Source organism: Epinephelus fuscoguttatus, linkage group LG11 (genome assembly GCF_011397635.1).
Source record: "Epinephelus fuscoguttatus linkage group LG11, E.fuscoguttatus.final_Chr_v1".
NCBI classification, from domain to species: domain Eukaryota; kingdom Metazoa; phylum Chordata; class Actinopteri; order Perciformes; family Serranidae; genus Epinephelus; species Epinephelus fuscoguttatus.
The window spans coordinates 39,735,824-39,753,498 of record NC_064762.1 but is presented as its reverse complement, the minus strand read 5'-3'; the positions used below and the strand labels follow the sequence as shown (position 1 = coordinate 39,753,498).

Here is a 17,675-nt window from a genome sequence, read left to right as displayed (position 1 = left end):
CTGGAGACTGGGATGCGCAAGTCCAGGACTAAATCAATGTCCACTGGATCTGTGGAGGGGAACAGAAGAAAATCCATCACAGAAGTCTGTTACTATTACACACACCAATATTCACACACTTTTCATTGTGTGCAATCATCATGACATGAGTTATGTTGATCTAAGTGTGCACTGTTAATCAAACTTTTCAGCACATCTTATTGCTTGAATTGAGACTTTACATGGTCAATGCAAGATGCAGTGAAAGATCTGTCATGGTACAACAGATAATCCAAGAGTGACGCAGTCATTTGATTTTACAGTGCTAGTGCCAATCCTCAGAAACACACAAACACACAGACCTTCAGTCTCTACATTACATGTGTTATACCATTTGTTGGTGTTGGTGTTGGTGATGGTGTTGGTGATGGTGTTGGTGTTGGTGTTGGTGTTGGTGATGGTGATGGTGTTGGTCATGGTGTTGGTGTTGGTGTTGGTGTTGGTGATGGTGATGTGTTGGTGTTGGTGTTGGTCATGGTGTTGGTGTTGGTGTTGGTGATGGTGATGGTGTTGGTTAATAATATTGTCTAGTACAAGTGAAGAATTACTTTTTATGTAATGTCTTATACGTTAACAATATACAATATGAGTGTCACCTGAACCTTATCCATGTGAAGCAAAGATACTTTTTTCTCATACCAAGAGGTGGCTTTCAGGAAATGACCCGGAAGAGTTGTAATCTTTGCAATCAACACTTTGGTAACAAGGAATCAAGGATATTAACAAGGAAATGTGGTAGGGTTTGTCTGTCTGCATGCATCAGATTCTATTTGAAACTAAATAAGTTCATAAAGTTCAAAAACATTAGCATTTACTTCACAGGTGGTACTGTGTTTCATGATTCAGAAAATTACAAACTACCATGTCCTGTCACTCAAATATTCTTATACCATCCAGAAAGAGACACAAAATCACTTCAAAGAGATGCAAAGGAACTGCAAGAAGACAAAATAACTACAAAAATGGGCAAAACAACCACAACAAGGGACCAAAAAACTACAAGGAGACATAAAATTACTACAACAAATAGACAAAGGGATGCAAAACCACCAAAAACGAGACAAAATTACCTTAGAGAACCAAATGTCTACAAATGACACAAAACAACCACAAGGAGACAGAAAATTACTACAAAGCAAAAATAAACCAAAAAAAGACACAAAATGATCTCAAAGACACCAAAATGACTACAAAAGACACAAAACAAAGAACCACAAAACGACAAACAAAGCACAAAATTACCTCAGTATGACAAACTTACCATAAAGAGACCCAGACAACAAAAAACCACACAGAACAACAACAAGGAGACATAGAATGACTCCTGCCACACAAAATGACTAAAACAGATGCCAAATTACCTCAAAGAAATACCAAATAATCTTAATAAGACACAAAATTACACCAGATACCAAATTATCTCAATAAGGGACAACATTACCTGGTTGAATCACAAAAATGACTACAGAAAGACACCAAACAACCACAAGGTGACACAAAATGACAACAAAGACACACAATTACCTAAAAGAGACAGAAATATACCTCAATGAGAAACGAACCTCAATAATGTTCAAAACAACCACCAAAAGAGACACAAAATGATCTCAAAGAAACCCAAACATCTAAAAAGATATTACCTAAAAGAGACACAAATTTTCCTCAGTGAGAGAGGGAATCTTAGAGACCTAAATGACTGAAAAAAACCCCACACAAACAACCACAAAGAGACACAAAAAAAGAAAAAAATACCTCAGACACAAATTTACCTCAGTAAGACACAAGATTATCACCAAGAGGCCCAAATTATATAAAAGACAAAAAACAGCCACAAAGACACACAAAATGACTCCTAAGACACACAAAACCACAAAACAATGAATAACGACTACAAGATGTAAAATCACCACAGTCCCTTTGTCTTGCTCCTTTGTTGGAGAGGTTGTGGGGCCCTTTGCATTTCTGTGCCCAGGGGCCCATAGTCTCATAATCTGCCCATGCTACTAACAAATTTCTAATCATTAGTAATCATTTTAATCATTTTAGCTGACTCACTAAATCAGGAATTAAATTAGGATTTAAATTAGATAGTACATAGTTTAGCCTCCTTTACCCTCAGTGCAGCAGGATTACAAACAATGAATGAACAGCATCAGTGGAGGAATAAAATAGAAGTACTACACTGTAAAAACTACTCCATTGTAAAAAAGGTCCACTATTTAAAATTCAAGCAGTAAATCAGCTAATAATGGTGTATGTATTCATTCAAGTATTGCAATTCCTTTTTGTAGACTGGGCCTTTTCAGAGGATTATGTGTTTTTGATTATTAGATTGCACTACCAGGTTTAGTTTGTGAGCAGCATTTAATGTCCAGCTACAACAACACATCAAATTCTTCAAACATACATCATATGTTTTGTATGTAAAATCAGAATCAGCAAGTAACTATAGCTGTAGAACGGATGTAGTGGAGTAAAAAAGTACACTTTCATGAAGCAGAAATATAATGTATCATAAAGTACTTAAGTATCTGTAAATTGTACAGAATCACCATGTTTTTTTCAGATGATACACATCTCAGTGGGTGATGACATTTGTTATAGAGTGAGCAATTGTCTCTTGTGGTTGAGCTGCAAAAATCTCCGAGGCCTACCTGTTTGTCTTGTGTTGAGCTGACAGTACTGGTCATCAGTTGGAAGGGCATTAATGCATCCACATGTATCATCAATGATGGCATCACAGGCATCATGATCATTGCAGTTGTTTAATGACCAGACATAGTTTTCCTCACATCTGCACTGGTATGCAGTCATATTTGGTGAGCACACTGTGTGAAGAAACAGCAGCACAAAACATGAAGGGTTTATTCATTACATTTAAACCAGTTCAATTAAAATAGATTTGAATTTGGCAAAACAACAGGGCAGCAAAATGAAGGAGGTTGTACCTGTGGTGGTATTAATGCCAGTAATTTGCACCTCAGGAGTGCTGTTGATTAGTAATGGATAACTGAGTTGGCCCAACATTGTTTGGAGATGCTCCACATCAGAGATGTTGATAACAACTTGGAGTACATAATCAGAGGAACTTATGGAAGCTGAGAAGACATGAAACAGACATAATCAGATATGGAAGTGACAGGTCCTACTTCAGCGAACAGAAAAAGACACATTTTAGAGTGATACAGTGGCATGCAAAAGTTTGGGCATCCCTGGTTAAAATTTCATTTTACTGTGAGTAATTCGGTAAGTAGAAGATGAACTGATCTTCAAAAGGCATGAAGTTAAAGGTGAAACACTTCTTCAGTATTTTAAGCAAGATTTCTTTTATATGTCAATCTTTTACAGTTGTAAAATAACAAAAAAGGAAACTTAGTAGCACCTCTCTTGGCAGGTGTCACAGCTTCTAAACAGTTTTTGTAACCAACCAATTCTTGTTTGGGGGATTTTCACCCATTCTTCCTACAAAATTTTAATGATGATGTTTCGGTCTGGGGACTTCAAGATGTGTTTAGGATCATTGTCCTGTTGTAGAAGCTATCATCAACTTCATCTTCAGCTTTTTAACAGATGGTGTGATGTTTGCTTCCAGAATTTGCTGGAATCTAACTGAATCCATTCTTCCTTCTACCTGTGAAATGTTCCCCGTGTCACTGGCTGCAACACAAGCCCAAGGCATGATCAATCCACCCCTGTTTTTAACAGCTGGACAGGTTTTCTTTTCATTAAATTCTGTGCCCTTTTTTCCCCAAACATACATTTGCCCACATCGTGTCCAAACATTTCAATTTTAATTTTAGCAGTCGACAGGACTTGTTTCTAAATGCATCAGGCCCAGGGGTGAAAATCCCATATCATAGTTGGGGGGGACAATAAACAGTAAAATTTTAGAGAATAATTCCAGGGGGGAACAAGGAAAAAAGTTGTAGCCTGTCTTTTATACAGCATCTTTTCCCGCAATTTGACGCTTTAATCTTCTCTCTATCTCTCCAACAGGCAGAGTGAATGTCTATACTAACTAAACTAAAACGAAAACTAAATATTTCCTGCAATTAAACTGGTAAACTGTTTTATAAACAGTGTGCTGTCAGATCTGCAGCTGCGCACCTCACAACTGTTCGTAATGTTCGTTCGTAATGACCGCTCCTCGGTTAAACTGTACGTACGTCTTTCATGTTTGTCTCACTGACAGGAGGAGAGCCTACAGACAGGTACCCATTAGCTACGCTCCGTCACAACAGTGCGTAATAGTTGCGCGTAATGACTGCTCCTCGTTTGCACGTCTTTCATGTTTGTCTCACTGACAGGAGGAGACCCTACAGACAGGTACCCATTAGCTACGCTCCGTCACAACAGTGCGTAATAGTTGCGCGTAATGACTGCTCCTCGTTTGCACGTCTTTCATGTTTGTCTCACTGATAGGTGGAGAGCCTACAGACAGGTACCCATTAGCTACGAGCCGCTCTGCCACTGACTGCTCTTGTCCTGTCCTCTCTATCACTAAACTCTGAGCTTAATCATTAGCTTTTAGCTTAGCAGCACTCGTAATTGAGTAGGCTTTTGAACAATGCAGGAGAAATGTTGCAGACAGTTTATATTATCAGCCTGGGCCTGGGGCTTGTTGTAACAGTAAATGGGATGTGTTGTAACTTGTGTAAGTTAAACTATGTCTGTGTGAGTGTACATCTTACCCTGCGATGCGTGATGTGGGCAGCGGGTAGAGCCACGTGCTGCTACTGCTGCCAAGCAGCCCCGCCCGTTGGAAAGAGTGTGGGATATACCACTACTAGGAATGGGAGGGGGGGACTAAATCTTTTAAGATTTAAATAGCACATTATTGTGTGATTGTAATGAGCACCGCTTACATTGTGCTTTCAATAAATACTACTGAATTGTTCAAAAATTATTAATTGTGTCTCAAATTATTCTAAGGGGGTACAGCTTTACTGAAGGGGGAGTCATGCCCCCCCCCCGGGATTTCCGCCCCTGAGTCAGGCCTGTTTAGATGTTCCTTTGCAAATGTCTGGTGCTGGATTTTGTGGTGAGGACAGAGGAGAGGTTTTCTTCTGAAGGTCATATTTGTACAGGTGTCTCTGCACAGTAGAACAGTACACCACCACTCCAGAGTCCGATAAATCTTCCTGCAGGTCTTTTGCAGTCAAACAGGAGTTTTGATTTCTTTCTAGCAATCCTGTGTGTGGCCCTCTCACAAAGATTTTCTGGTCTTCCAGACCTCAGCTTGACGTCCACAGTTCCTCTTAACTGCAATTCTATGTCCTGCTTTGTGGGCATCAATTATTTTAGTATGCAGAGCGCTAGGCAGCTGTTTAGAGGAGCCCATTGGTACAAGGTTTCAGGAGTCAGAGTATTGATAAAGCTTTGAAATTTGCATTACCTGGTCTGTCCTAATGATAACTGTGAACAAGCCAGAGCCCTAACAAGCTAATTATGGTCTGAGACACTGGTAAAAGTTGTCTGAGAGCTCAAATGTCTTGAGGTTCCCAATCTTTTGCTTGGGGCTCCTTTCTTTTTTTCCACTTGAAAATTGTACAAAACAAATATAATTATATAAAAACTCCATGCCTTTTGGACATCAGTTCATCTTCTACTTATTCAACTATTCACAGTAAAATACATTTTGACCAGGGGTGCCCAAACGATTTCAAGCCACTGTAAAGTCTGTTGATACTATCAAAATGTGAGAGCCTGGCATCGCCAGACCAATTACGAGCTTGCAGATTGGTCTGCTCCCAAGGTTAACCATGTGACTCACCCATTCTTTTTACTCTGGCTTGAGTGTGAGTTGAACCCATTAGTTCCTGGAATAATCAATTTTTCAAATGATTAGTTGAATTGTACTTCTCTTTGTCTACATATAACAGTAACTGTAGCTAATGTCAATTTTTAACTAAACATACTACAGTGATATATCTCATATGTTTAATGAGGTAGTCAAATCACACCAGTTGCAGTATTTCATGGTAGAGCACCATAACCTTGTGTGTTAGGTCATATTAATTATGACTCTTACCTCAAAGAATACATTCAGAGATTCTCTGTATCCTGAATTCTTCAGAGTGGAGTGTATAACTAGAAGAACAACCATGTATCCCAGTGCTTTTAGAAACGCCATCCCAACTAGAGAGAGAATACAAGCAACACAAATTATTACTAAATCAATCACAAGACATGCATACCTTGGAGGTGGGGGAAAAAATCAGCTAATACAGCATGGTACTGCTGTATTTTGCATGGTGACATTGTACTGATGCATGGAGGCCAAGTTGCATACTATTTTTGGAATGAGAATAATAAAATCAATCGCTTCTTTGACCCACTAGATGATGCTGATGTTTTTTTTCCTAGTGAGGTCAGCAGAAGTCTCAGTCAGCAGCATTTGGCAGGAAGTTCATCAAAACAAAAATGGAGGCAGCGGACAAGGAAATCAGAATTGCAAAAAAAAAAAAAAAAACCAATAATAATAAAATGAAATGCCTGGATTTATTTTGGATTTTTTAACACGGAAGGAAAGGAGGACTTGGATATGACCCTTGATTTGCAAGCAGTGTCATATGAGAATAAAACACTTTGGGAAAACTACGATCATGAGGGCTCACTTTCCACTCCACCATCCAGAGACAGAGAACTGGTGACTGCTACATACGATTTAATACAAAGTCACACTGGAGCAAACATTGCAGACCTCCTGCAAAACGCAACACAAGAATGGGGGATTGCCAACAGAAACCTTGTTGCTGTAACAGACAACACCTCTAACATGGGTGTTGCTATCCAGTTAGCGGGACACCTGCGTGTGAAGTGTTTAGCTCACACACTTAATCTGGCCTAGCAGAGGGTGTTAAATTTGCCAACAGTTCAGTTTGTCAGATGTATGCAGCATTTCTGACAGGTTTTATGATGGTGTTGGTCAGTCTGTCTGCTTTGGATCACATTTTGCTGCAATACAGATGATTAAATTCAAATGAAAAGACTGAAAACATTATATCATGAGGTAAAACTGATGCTAACAAAGTTTTCCTTATGGGAAATAATTTTAAGATATTAGGAAAATGGCTAATAAATCACAATATCCTGTAATATATTATATCCCAATACTCAGCGTATCACAATATTGCAATAATATCATATCATGACCTGAGTATCATGATAATATTGTATCCTGGGTCCTCCTACTGGAGGCGATGTCCACCTCTAGCATACATGTATTCACAGGTGCACAAAACGATCTGTATCTTTATTCAGAGAGAAAACCTGAAGTAGGTGAGGTTTTTTTTCCGCAAAGTTTTTAAATTGGCAAATAAAATTTAAGTTACGTAATATTCTACCTTAATATTTATTGGCAATGAAATTGTTGTGCCTTCAAAGCATCAAGTTGATTTAATATTTGCATATAACCAATTATCATTATCATTATCATCAAACCATTGTTTATTCAGGGACAGTTGACTAGCATTAAGCGTTCTAATGCCCTAAGTTCATATTCAACAGGCTAGAGGGATACATAGCTATATATAAGAGCAATTGCAATACAATGATGAAAAAAGTCCATAGAACCAAATAACAAGAGACAATGTCTAGCAGGAATTACAGGCAGCAATGAAAATAGTAAAAAGAAGAAAAAGTTGAATATCAAGAAATAAGTCTGTTGAAATGACATAACAACTACAATAACAACAGTGAAAAAAAGAAAATCATGTCTGTCGATTAACCAGAGCAGGAACTCTGTATAGCAACCATATTATCTAGCATAAAATTGAAATTATCTAACAACACAGATAAACTTCCTTCAGAATGTTCCCAGGAAGCCAACAATTCCAAAAATGTAGCAGGCCAACCTTTCCGGTAAGTGAAACTTGTGATGGTTCCGTAAGTATGACGGCATGCTGCCATCTCATTGGCATATCTTCACTGTTAAGCATCACTGCATATGAACAAAAGCTTTACTCAAAGATGTTTTTTTGTGTGTGTGTGTGTGTGTTTGTTTGTTTTTTTAAAAACCAAATTAGCTTGTTGACTTGTTTGAATCTAGTTTCCTGGTGTCACCTGTAATCCAGGGTTAAATTGAGTTTTAGATCAAACCTCCAAGGCAGTACTTTAACCCTCAGATATCAGTCAACATACATTATTTAGACTATTTAGTAACAAGCAACAAGCTCCAACAGAGCTATAAACTCCCAAATTTTTATCCAGTCAATTTTCTTGACTTTTGATACCATGAAAAAAGAAAATACAGGGATCATTCACGCAAATCATGCATATATCATATAGAAGAAGTAACCTCTCTCCAAAGGATTATACAGTCTTTTCTCTTTAGAATGAAGTTCATAGGCAACTAATTATACACAGTATCTGGGATGTTTTGGGGGATACATAATTTTTTTTTTTTTTTTTTTTTTTTTACGTTTCAGGTGTTTGTTCCTACAAATTTGCTCAAAACAGTGGAAGTGTTGGAAATGTTTAGGTGACTAGAACAACTTGGTTGAAAAACTGCAGGAATCAAATTTTTTGTGTCAACACAGGTTCTAGTACGAGACAGGACCAGGATTCCAGATCTCCAGTGTGACAACCCCAAGTGGGGTGGGGTTGTGTGGATCTGTATGTGTGCATATGTGGTGTCTTGCTTGCCCTCTCTCCTTTCTGTTTCAGAGCATGATTGATCATGGGCTTCCGGTGTGTGCCTTAGTGGGAGGGGCTGCGGCTATGAACACTTGTGGAATCCGCCCGGTCTCCCTCTTGGCTTCCCTTTCCCGGCTTGACCCTGCAGCTCACCTGTTGTCCCTTTTCATTTTAGCTTGCATCCAACACACACACACAGCCATGCACACGCAGTCACTGCTGACATTCCACATTACAGATATAGATTGTTGTATTTTGTTAGCCTTAGTTTCTGTTGACTACGTTTGTTAAATAAATATCCCTTGCAGTTACATTCCCTCTTGCGTTTGTTTGTCAGAGAGTTGAGCCAGCTCTGACACCAGTGTCAATAAGAAATACACATTACACATTCAGTTTCACCCCAACAATCAGTTCTTTATGACTGACTTTGTGACATTAAGAGACGAATGGATCAAAATGCCAACAAATACAATTAAGAAGTATTTCACAACTGAAAAGATGGTGTTTTACAAAACTGGGCTGTCCATGTAGTAGAAAGACGCAAAGACATTTGAAATTGGTGCCACATGACCAGACAAAACAGTGGAGGCCCTTCACCCTAGAGGTCGCAGTTTTTGACACATATGAAACCAAAAGTCAGTGTTATTTTAACGTAACATGTAACTTACGTACCTATATCCCATTGTTGAAATGTAACATTATGTAATTTATGGATGGTTGTTGTGCAGTGACGTTTCTTAAGTGAAGCATTTACAGTGTTCATTTTGTCATCTATTTTAGAATTAGTCTTAGTTTTATTTTTAATCTTTAAACTAATCCAGTTAGGCTAATTCATGTATCAGAAATTAGAATGAAGTTGACAGATTGTATAAGAATTTCATTTCATTACATTTTTTTTCTATAACTACAAATAATTCATACACACAAACTGTCATCTCTCCAGCAGTACTGGACAGGTTTAAGGGGTGATCTACCAGCACTTACTTACTGATCATCATTTGAAAAGCTCAACATGTCTCTATATTTGCTCTCAAAAACTTTGAAGCCACAAATAACTAATCTGAGACAACTGGGATTTGTACCCAGGTTCACTCTAAACTTAGACTTATCCATCTCACTGTTAGGAAGCAGAAAAATAAAGTAATTAACTTCTGAATTCTTTCTTAATCTGCAACATCTTAGTCTGGAGTTTTAAACTTGTGTCCTCTCACAGAGTTACAATTACAATTTACACTTACAATTTATTTATTTAAGGTAGGGACAGTACATATTAATAAACACAGTACAGTAGTACATGTAAATATGCCAGATTGTAGCCCACGGTTAATTTCCATCTGTCGTCCCTAAGCAGGTTGTTGTTACATTAGTAACATAAAAACAAAATTCATGAATAGCACACGAGACCCAGTATAAACATGGAGAAACAGTACAAATATACCCAGTTGGTGATTAAAACTACACTTTCAACTGATCTGAGTTCAGGCTGCTGCAACTAACTCATTTGACAAAGCTATTCAGCAGCTCCACCATCCAAAGTCAGACACTGATTATTTACTGCTGAATTACAGCTCACAAGTTGCATTTACAAGGGCGGCACGGTGGTGTGGTGGTTAGCACTCTCGCCTCACAGCAAGAGGGTTGCCGGTTCGATCCCGGTTCGAAGGAGTTTGCATGTTCTCCCCGTGTCAGCGTGGGTTCTCTCCGGGCACTCCGGCTTCCTCCCACAGTCCAAAGACATGCAGATTGGGGACTAGGTTAATTGATAACTCTAAATTGTCCATAGGTGTGAATGTGAGCGTGAATGGTTGTTTGTCTCTATGTGTCAGCCCTGCGATAGTCTGGCGACCTGTCCAGGGTGTATCCTGCCTCTTGCCCGATGTCAGCTGGGATAGGCTCCAGCCCCCCCGCGACCCTCAAGAGGATGAAGCGATTAGAAGATGAATGAATCAAAGTCGCATTTACAACTGAAACTGCTCTGGAATGTTTTTGCTGGCTACCAAAACAACCTGGTGCAGACTGTTTACTGGAGTTTATCAGCCTGTCACTCATGCGGTATTTGAACATAATTACAAGCACGGCCATTCTCGGCTCTCAGTGTCCGATAGTCTACCACTAACATTTTTGTCACCTCTCGTCTCCTCAACAAAAATGAAACGTAGATTTTGTCTTAGTTTTTATTGGCAAGATCTATTTTTAGCTTTCATCATGGAAAAAAGGGTTGCTGATGAAAACAAAAAAGTTTTCTCATTAAAGTGGGTAACTTTAATCTTGATTCATATTTCATCAGTACTGTCCAGTTTGACAGTTCCACTGCAGTCCATAAGCAGTGACTGACATGACTGACAACTGGTCTCTCTGAAATGACCTGTCATTGCCCAAAGTCTTCCATCACAGGCTAGATTTTCTAAAGCCTGACAACAGAGCCAAGCGGACTAGGCCCCCAGAAAGAGTAGTGGGCTTTGAAGCCAATTTTTGTAGAGGCCAATCAGTGGTACTGCAATTTTCAGGGTCCGTCACATGATTCCCTGCAGCTCCCAAAAAAAATATTTTCCTACAGACTTATATGACCAAAGCAACAACTTGTTTTTATATCACACTGAAGTATCACAACATAATGGCAAGAGGCAATCCCATTGCTGCATTTTATGTAAACTGTGCTCAAGCTCCTCCTATAAAATCTACATCTAGTGTTTATTAAGAAAATATAAAAATCAATGCGTTCCAATTATTCCCTTTACATTCAGGAAAGGAATCACATGCTTTCATTTGTTAAATAGTAAAATGGCTTTGGTTTTAAATGTAGTAAAGACTATCCAAGCTACATCAAATCTTTGCTGTCTCTACAGTCAGTGTTGTAATTTAATAAGTAATAACACTTTGTTACAGTACTTAAGTAAGTTTTTGGAATATCTTTAATTGAATTTATGTACTTCTGCCAACTTTTACTTCTACTTTACTTTTACTATATTTCCCAAGTAAAAACAGATGAATGAATGATGGAGTGGTAGGGAAGAAAAACTGGATTTTGTTCTTTAAATCCTTTAAAGTTGTGAAAAAAAACTCTTTACTTACTTACTACTTACTTATAACACTACTTATAACCTATACTTATAACGTGTTACTAGGTAACACGTTATATTACCTGTATTTATAATATGTATTTATTATGTTCAGTATGTTTCCATTAATACACCAGCAGCATCTTCAATGTACCCCATTCTGCTTCTGTGCCCTAAGGCGTCCTAAAGCAGCGGGGGTACGGAGCTGGCCTCCTGTTAATTTTTTTTTTGTTTCTGTGCTTTGATTATCTGCTGTGAAACAATACTGTATGACCCTCATCCATCTAAAATGAACGTACATTCTTCTGAGCTCATTTTGGTCAGTGTAACACAAAAGTAAATTGATTTTCAAACAAAGGTAACTAGTAATATATAATATATTACATTTTGAGAGTAACTTGCCCAACACTGGGGGTGGTGTACATCTTACGAAGAAATAAACTTCTTTATTAACAGCATTTACATCTATTTTTACTGTCAATACTTAACTACATTTAATACCATAAATTACTTTTGATACTTAAGTACAGTAAATATCTAAGACTTTTACTTAAGGACTATACTAAAAGGTGACAGTCTTTACCTTTAAGATATCTGTAGGTTACTCAAGAATGGCTTTCAGGAACTTCATACTTAGTATGCTTTAAGATTGCATGAAAGCATACTAGGTAATCAGCCACCTGTATAAGATAAAAGTGAAGTTTTAAAATGAATAATATATTTGTTTACCTCTCATTGTCTTCCAGCTTCCAAAATGGGCTGTTGTCAGGAGTGGATGATCATTTTACTGTATGCCTCCTGATACAGACACCAGTATTCAAACATGCTCAAAAGGCCATCAGTCAACTTCCTGGAATACTGAGTCACACACCTGTCTGGCAAATTAAGTGACTGGATTCTTGGCACAAGTCTAGATACTTGGTTGATTGGAGCATTGTGAATGCAATGTCTTTCTTTTGTCTACAAATGTACGTCAGAGCCTCGTGTGTCTGTCAGGTGGTTGTGGTTTGGGCTGGAACCCCTTTGAAATGGTTAATTCTCTTTTTTGTACTGATTATGTTTTCAGTAAAAGGGATGTGCCAATAAAGACATATGTAACTCTGCAAGGTTTATTTGCTTATCATATACTCTCATAAACACATTTAGTCAAAGTCTTACATTTACAAATTTTCCTTGAGTGTTATATGAATGACATCAGTTTAGAACAGTGTGAGGGTCCAAATCATATCTTATTTATTCGCATGTTGTTGTCAGGTGTGTCAAAAGCAGCACTAAGGAAAAGCACAGATACACTTCAGTGTGTCAGATCTGCTGCTTACATCACAGGATGTGATGTAAAGTCAGACTGAAATGTTTTCAGGTAGATTTTTTCAATTAGACATCCTTGACAATTTACCGGATATATGATTCTCTTTATTACAGTCAATCCAAAAGCATTTGAGAAAGGAACAGCTATGGTTTTAGGCATGGCACTTTTACTGAAAAAGCCTTTGGACAGCTGCCAAATTAATGGGAGTAAGTAGTAATTAACAATGCAGTTAGGTGTGGCTGGAATCTAATTTCTACAAAAGAGGTTGAACACACCTTAAAGTTTTAAAGTTTGTGAATAAGTGGACTAAATTAATGCACTCAGCTGAGTTATGAAACAAAAGCATTTGTCATCAAGACAGCGCATTCAAGTGTCCTGAAGCCCCGACATAAAAAGTTGTTTGGAAAAACGTCATTAAAACTCTGTTTTTAGCCTCATTGTAGCCTGCAGCTCTAACTGCCTCTCTGTAGACTTCACTCATGTGTAAAAACAACTTTTTATGTCAGGGCTTCAGGACACTTGGATCACTACGGACAAGCAGTATGGAGATATTCTGTGGTTTCAGTTATGTGTTTTTGGACGTTTTAATCTGGGGCGCCATCAGCCTCCATTAGGTGGAGTTGTGTTGCTACCCCTCTCCCTTGGGATCGGATATGAGGACTCTAAAACTTCACCTGAGCCTCCCTCGGCATATGGGTGAGTAGATAATGGCTGAATTTTCATTTTGGGGTGCACTATCCTTTTAATCATGCAAGGAGATGATACGATTTACAGCAGCTAGTTTGAGATGCAAAGTCTCTCAAGACTGATCAAGCTGGGTACACCTGCAAGTGGATATAACATTAAAGCGGCACTAAGACACATTGTTGGTAACATATATGTATGCCTAAAACTCCATTTGTGTGTGTGTGTGTGTGTGTGTGTGTGTGTGTGTGTGTGTGTGTGTGCTTCATACCTATAGTGACTAGGGCGCCTTACAGTGTGCACTTGGGCCTATCATAAATACCTTACACCATTGCCAAACCAAGTTAGGATGAGAATGCATTGCTAGGGCCAGTGCTTGGCTTGTCCGCTATGGGCTACTGTAAAAACATGGTGGTGCAACACAGTGATCTCCATGGACGAGGACCTGTTCCCTGTGTAGGTATAAATGGTTAATTCAACAATTCTTATTTTCTGGTGATTATACACTAAAGAAAACATATTTATTATATTATTTTCCATGTCTGCCAGTATATCCCCCTAAATCCTACACACTGGACCTAAAAGAGACTCCAATTCAGAAAAAAACAGTTTTACAGAGGAGGTAAGGATTTCTATTTACTCATTCAGTACTTGAGCTCTGAGCATCAGTCAGCCTCTTGTGGCCTGTAGTTTATCTGTCTCACTGTACATTAGGTAGATTTACAGCTGCATCTAAATGAAAACTCTAAATGCAAACTAAGACAACAAGCCTGAATCTTCACATATAAATTGTATGCGACATAAATATTGGTGTATTATTATAACCTTGCACCTTACTGTTACATTTATCAAAATGTTACCTCAAGTCACAATATGCCTACAGCAAACTGTTTTCATTAGAGATCTAACAGCACCCTCTTGTGGTCTTGCAAATGATGCCATCTCCAGAGACAGCAGAACACAGCACTGTATGGCAGCTGAAAGGGCAGATGTTTATGTTCAGGAGCAAAGTCTGAAGGAGGCTGATGAAGTTGTTATATCCCCGGAAAAAAAACATAATTATGATGATATGCTGCGCTGACAGTGATATATGCTGGTGCACAAGGAGTTACAGTGAGTTTGTGTGTTGGCCTGTCTAAGACATTTTAAAGAATGATACTCAAACTAAACTACTCACAAGTTTACATATTCCTATATAATGTGTTTCAGGCTGATCTATCAGTTTTTTTTATGCATATTTTGTAATAATCACATCCTTAAACCTGAGTGAAAACCAAGAACCAAAGTGTAAAATATAGCAAAATCATTTTAAAGCTAGATGAAAGTGAAAAAGTTAAATTCAGCAAAACAGGGAAAATGTAACAGGTGTCAGACTGAGATCCCATAAACAGATTAGGTAGGGGGAAACACGGTGGGACAAGGACGAGAGTTATGACGGTGAATGTCCAAGTGGGATGGGTGGGCAATAGGGGTGGTGGATGGATCCAACAAACACAGCCAGCCAAACCCTGTTCTTTTTTCCTAAACCTAACCATGTGCGTTTGTTGTTGAAGAAAAAGAAATGTCAATTTGCAGTGTAGTACCGACTTTGGGCCGGATCTACTAAAGGTTTGCGTGTATAAAAACGTGTGCAAACTCATTGCACACGCAAAAAAATGTACAAACTGATTTACTAACAGTGCGCACTAAAGGTTGCGTCTTTCAAAGGTGCAAAATAGCGCGTCTGCATCCAGTTAGTACATTTGCCACAATGAATATGCAATACGTGTTTATGCTGGGAGGAGAAAATGTAAATATATTAATTTATCAAACCTGAAAGCAATTTTGCTCATAGAAACTGTGTCTACATTTAACACGTGTCAAAGGGAGGTACAAACGGTCTGTATGTGAAATTTCGCACACATGGTTGCGGTTATTGTTGCAAGAAGGAGACATCGAAACGATGAAAGATGCAGAGAACCTATGTTTCACCCTCGTGTGAACATTTTTGGAATGAATGAGGAAACAATCAACCGCCACGACTGTCTGACAGGCCGTTTGGGTTTTTATAATGCAAATAACGGTAACACTTCATAAGTCAGCCCGCGTTTTAGAGTGTATCTCTCGCCCACTTTCCCGGGAGTTAGCGTATAATTCCCGGGAACTTAAATGTACTTTCCCGGGAGTTAGAGCATAATTCCTCCCGGTCACTTACCACATACTTTCCCAGGAGTTAGTGTATAACGACGCAGTCACTGGGCACACACTTCCCCGGGAGTTAGAGTATAACTCGTCACTGATGTAATTTCCCAAAACGTATGGTTTAATTTCCTTATATACGACGGAGTATTAGGGCCACATTAAAAAAAAAAGAGAGATGTCAAGAATAAAGTCGAGATATTACGAGAAAAAAAACTCGTAATATTTCGAGAATGAAGTCATAACTGAGAAAAAGTCATAATATTACGAGAATAAAGTTGAAATATTATGAGATTAAAGTCATAATTTAACGAGATTAAAGTCATAATATTACAAGAATAAAGTCGTAGTTTTTAAGGAAATAACCAACAACAAACAGAATATCAGATTGTCTTTCATGCCATTGTAAGTAGCCTAATAATTAGGTTCGGGAACCAGCAGCGTGCCGGTTCTGTGTCAGTCGAAACTCCGGGCCCAACTCTTTCACTAACGATATTTTCACCCCATTAAGTCACATCCCATTATTTCCTCTGTAAACCTAACGTTACAGCAGCCTACAAGCATGCTGTGTCTGTCTTCGTTGGTTCATTTATACACGCGAAACGCGTTCTCTGGCTGGCTGGATTGTCCACTCGGTCTGCTGTACATACATGGCGGCGCAAGATGGCGACCTCTCTAAAGCAAGGCCCTTGCTATATATATATATATATATATATATATATATATATATATATATATATTTAAAAGCATAATTATAAGGCTACAAAAAACAAACAAATTTTATTTTATAGCGATTATACACTTGTATAAACATATTAATGGGTAGAATATTCAGATTCAGATTTGACAATAAACCATGCCAAATATTACACACTGGCCCTTTAAATAAACTAAACTATGTAAACTCTGTGTTTCATACATGTTTCCCTGTACCCATAAGCAAACGGGGAAACGCATTAACTGTATAATTATTTAGGCTATCTTTATCTTTATTTCGGCCATGATCAATATTCTTTTGTTTATGAAAACTGGTAGATAACTATCTTGCCACCAGGTGGTCTTTGGCTGCTCCTGACGCTACCGTCATAAAAACAAGAGAGGAAGAAATCTGAGTATCTGATTGGTCGAAGGACCGAACTGAACAGGTGATATCAACATCCGTGATCAACAACATAGACACATTTATTTTTTATCACAAAACTAATAAGTAATCATCGTGGATTTACTGAACAGAGTTCCAGAATAAACGCTGCACTTAACAGCTTATTATCTTTATTTCGGCCATGATAATTATTCTTTTCTTACCAGCTGGTCTTTGGCTGCTCAAAGAAATCTGCACTGACTGAAACACTGCATTGAACGGCTGGATTAAAAAACCTTCTGGAAAGGATATAACTGCCCAGACTGCCCACCACAGATCGCCCAAAGGGTAAGTTTCTGATTGTAATTTCTCCCCATTATGTTCCGTTGTGTGTGTGTGTTTAGAGATGTTAAAACAACATATTAATGCAACTGCTATGTTTCCTGCCTTTTTTGGATAAGCGGGGAACATAGAGCCTTTTTTTAGTAAAAGGGAAACATAGAACCTTTTTTGTGGAAGCGGGGAACACAGAACCTTTGTTGCAGGGTTAAATGGGGAACATAGAACCCGGGGAACATAGAACCCGGGGAACATAGGGATGACCCCATCTCTGCGGCTTGGCAGAGTTCAGCTTTGTGACGTGCAGCAGATGTCTTCCAGGAGTGCCTGTCAAGCGCAATGTGATTCC

General features: G+C 38.4%; 1 protein-coding gene across 1 annotated transcript in view; it reads right to left on the bottom strand.

Moving 5' to 3' along the window:
• The window catches only part of adgrf8 (adhesion G protein-coupled receptor F8), a 122,970-nt gene that overhangs the window by 27,506 nt on the left and 77,789 nt on the right, over positions 1–17,675 (bottom strand). The window lies entirely within an intron of this gene.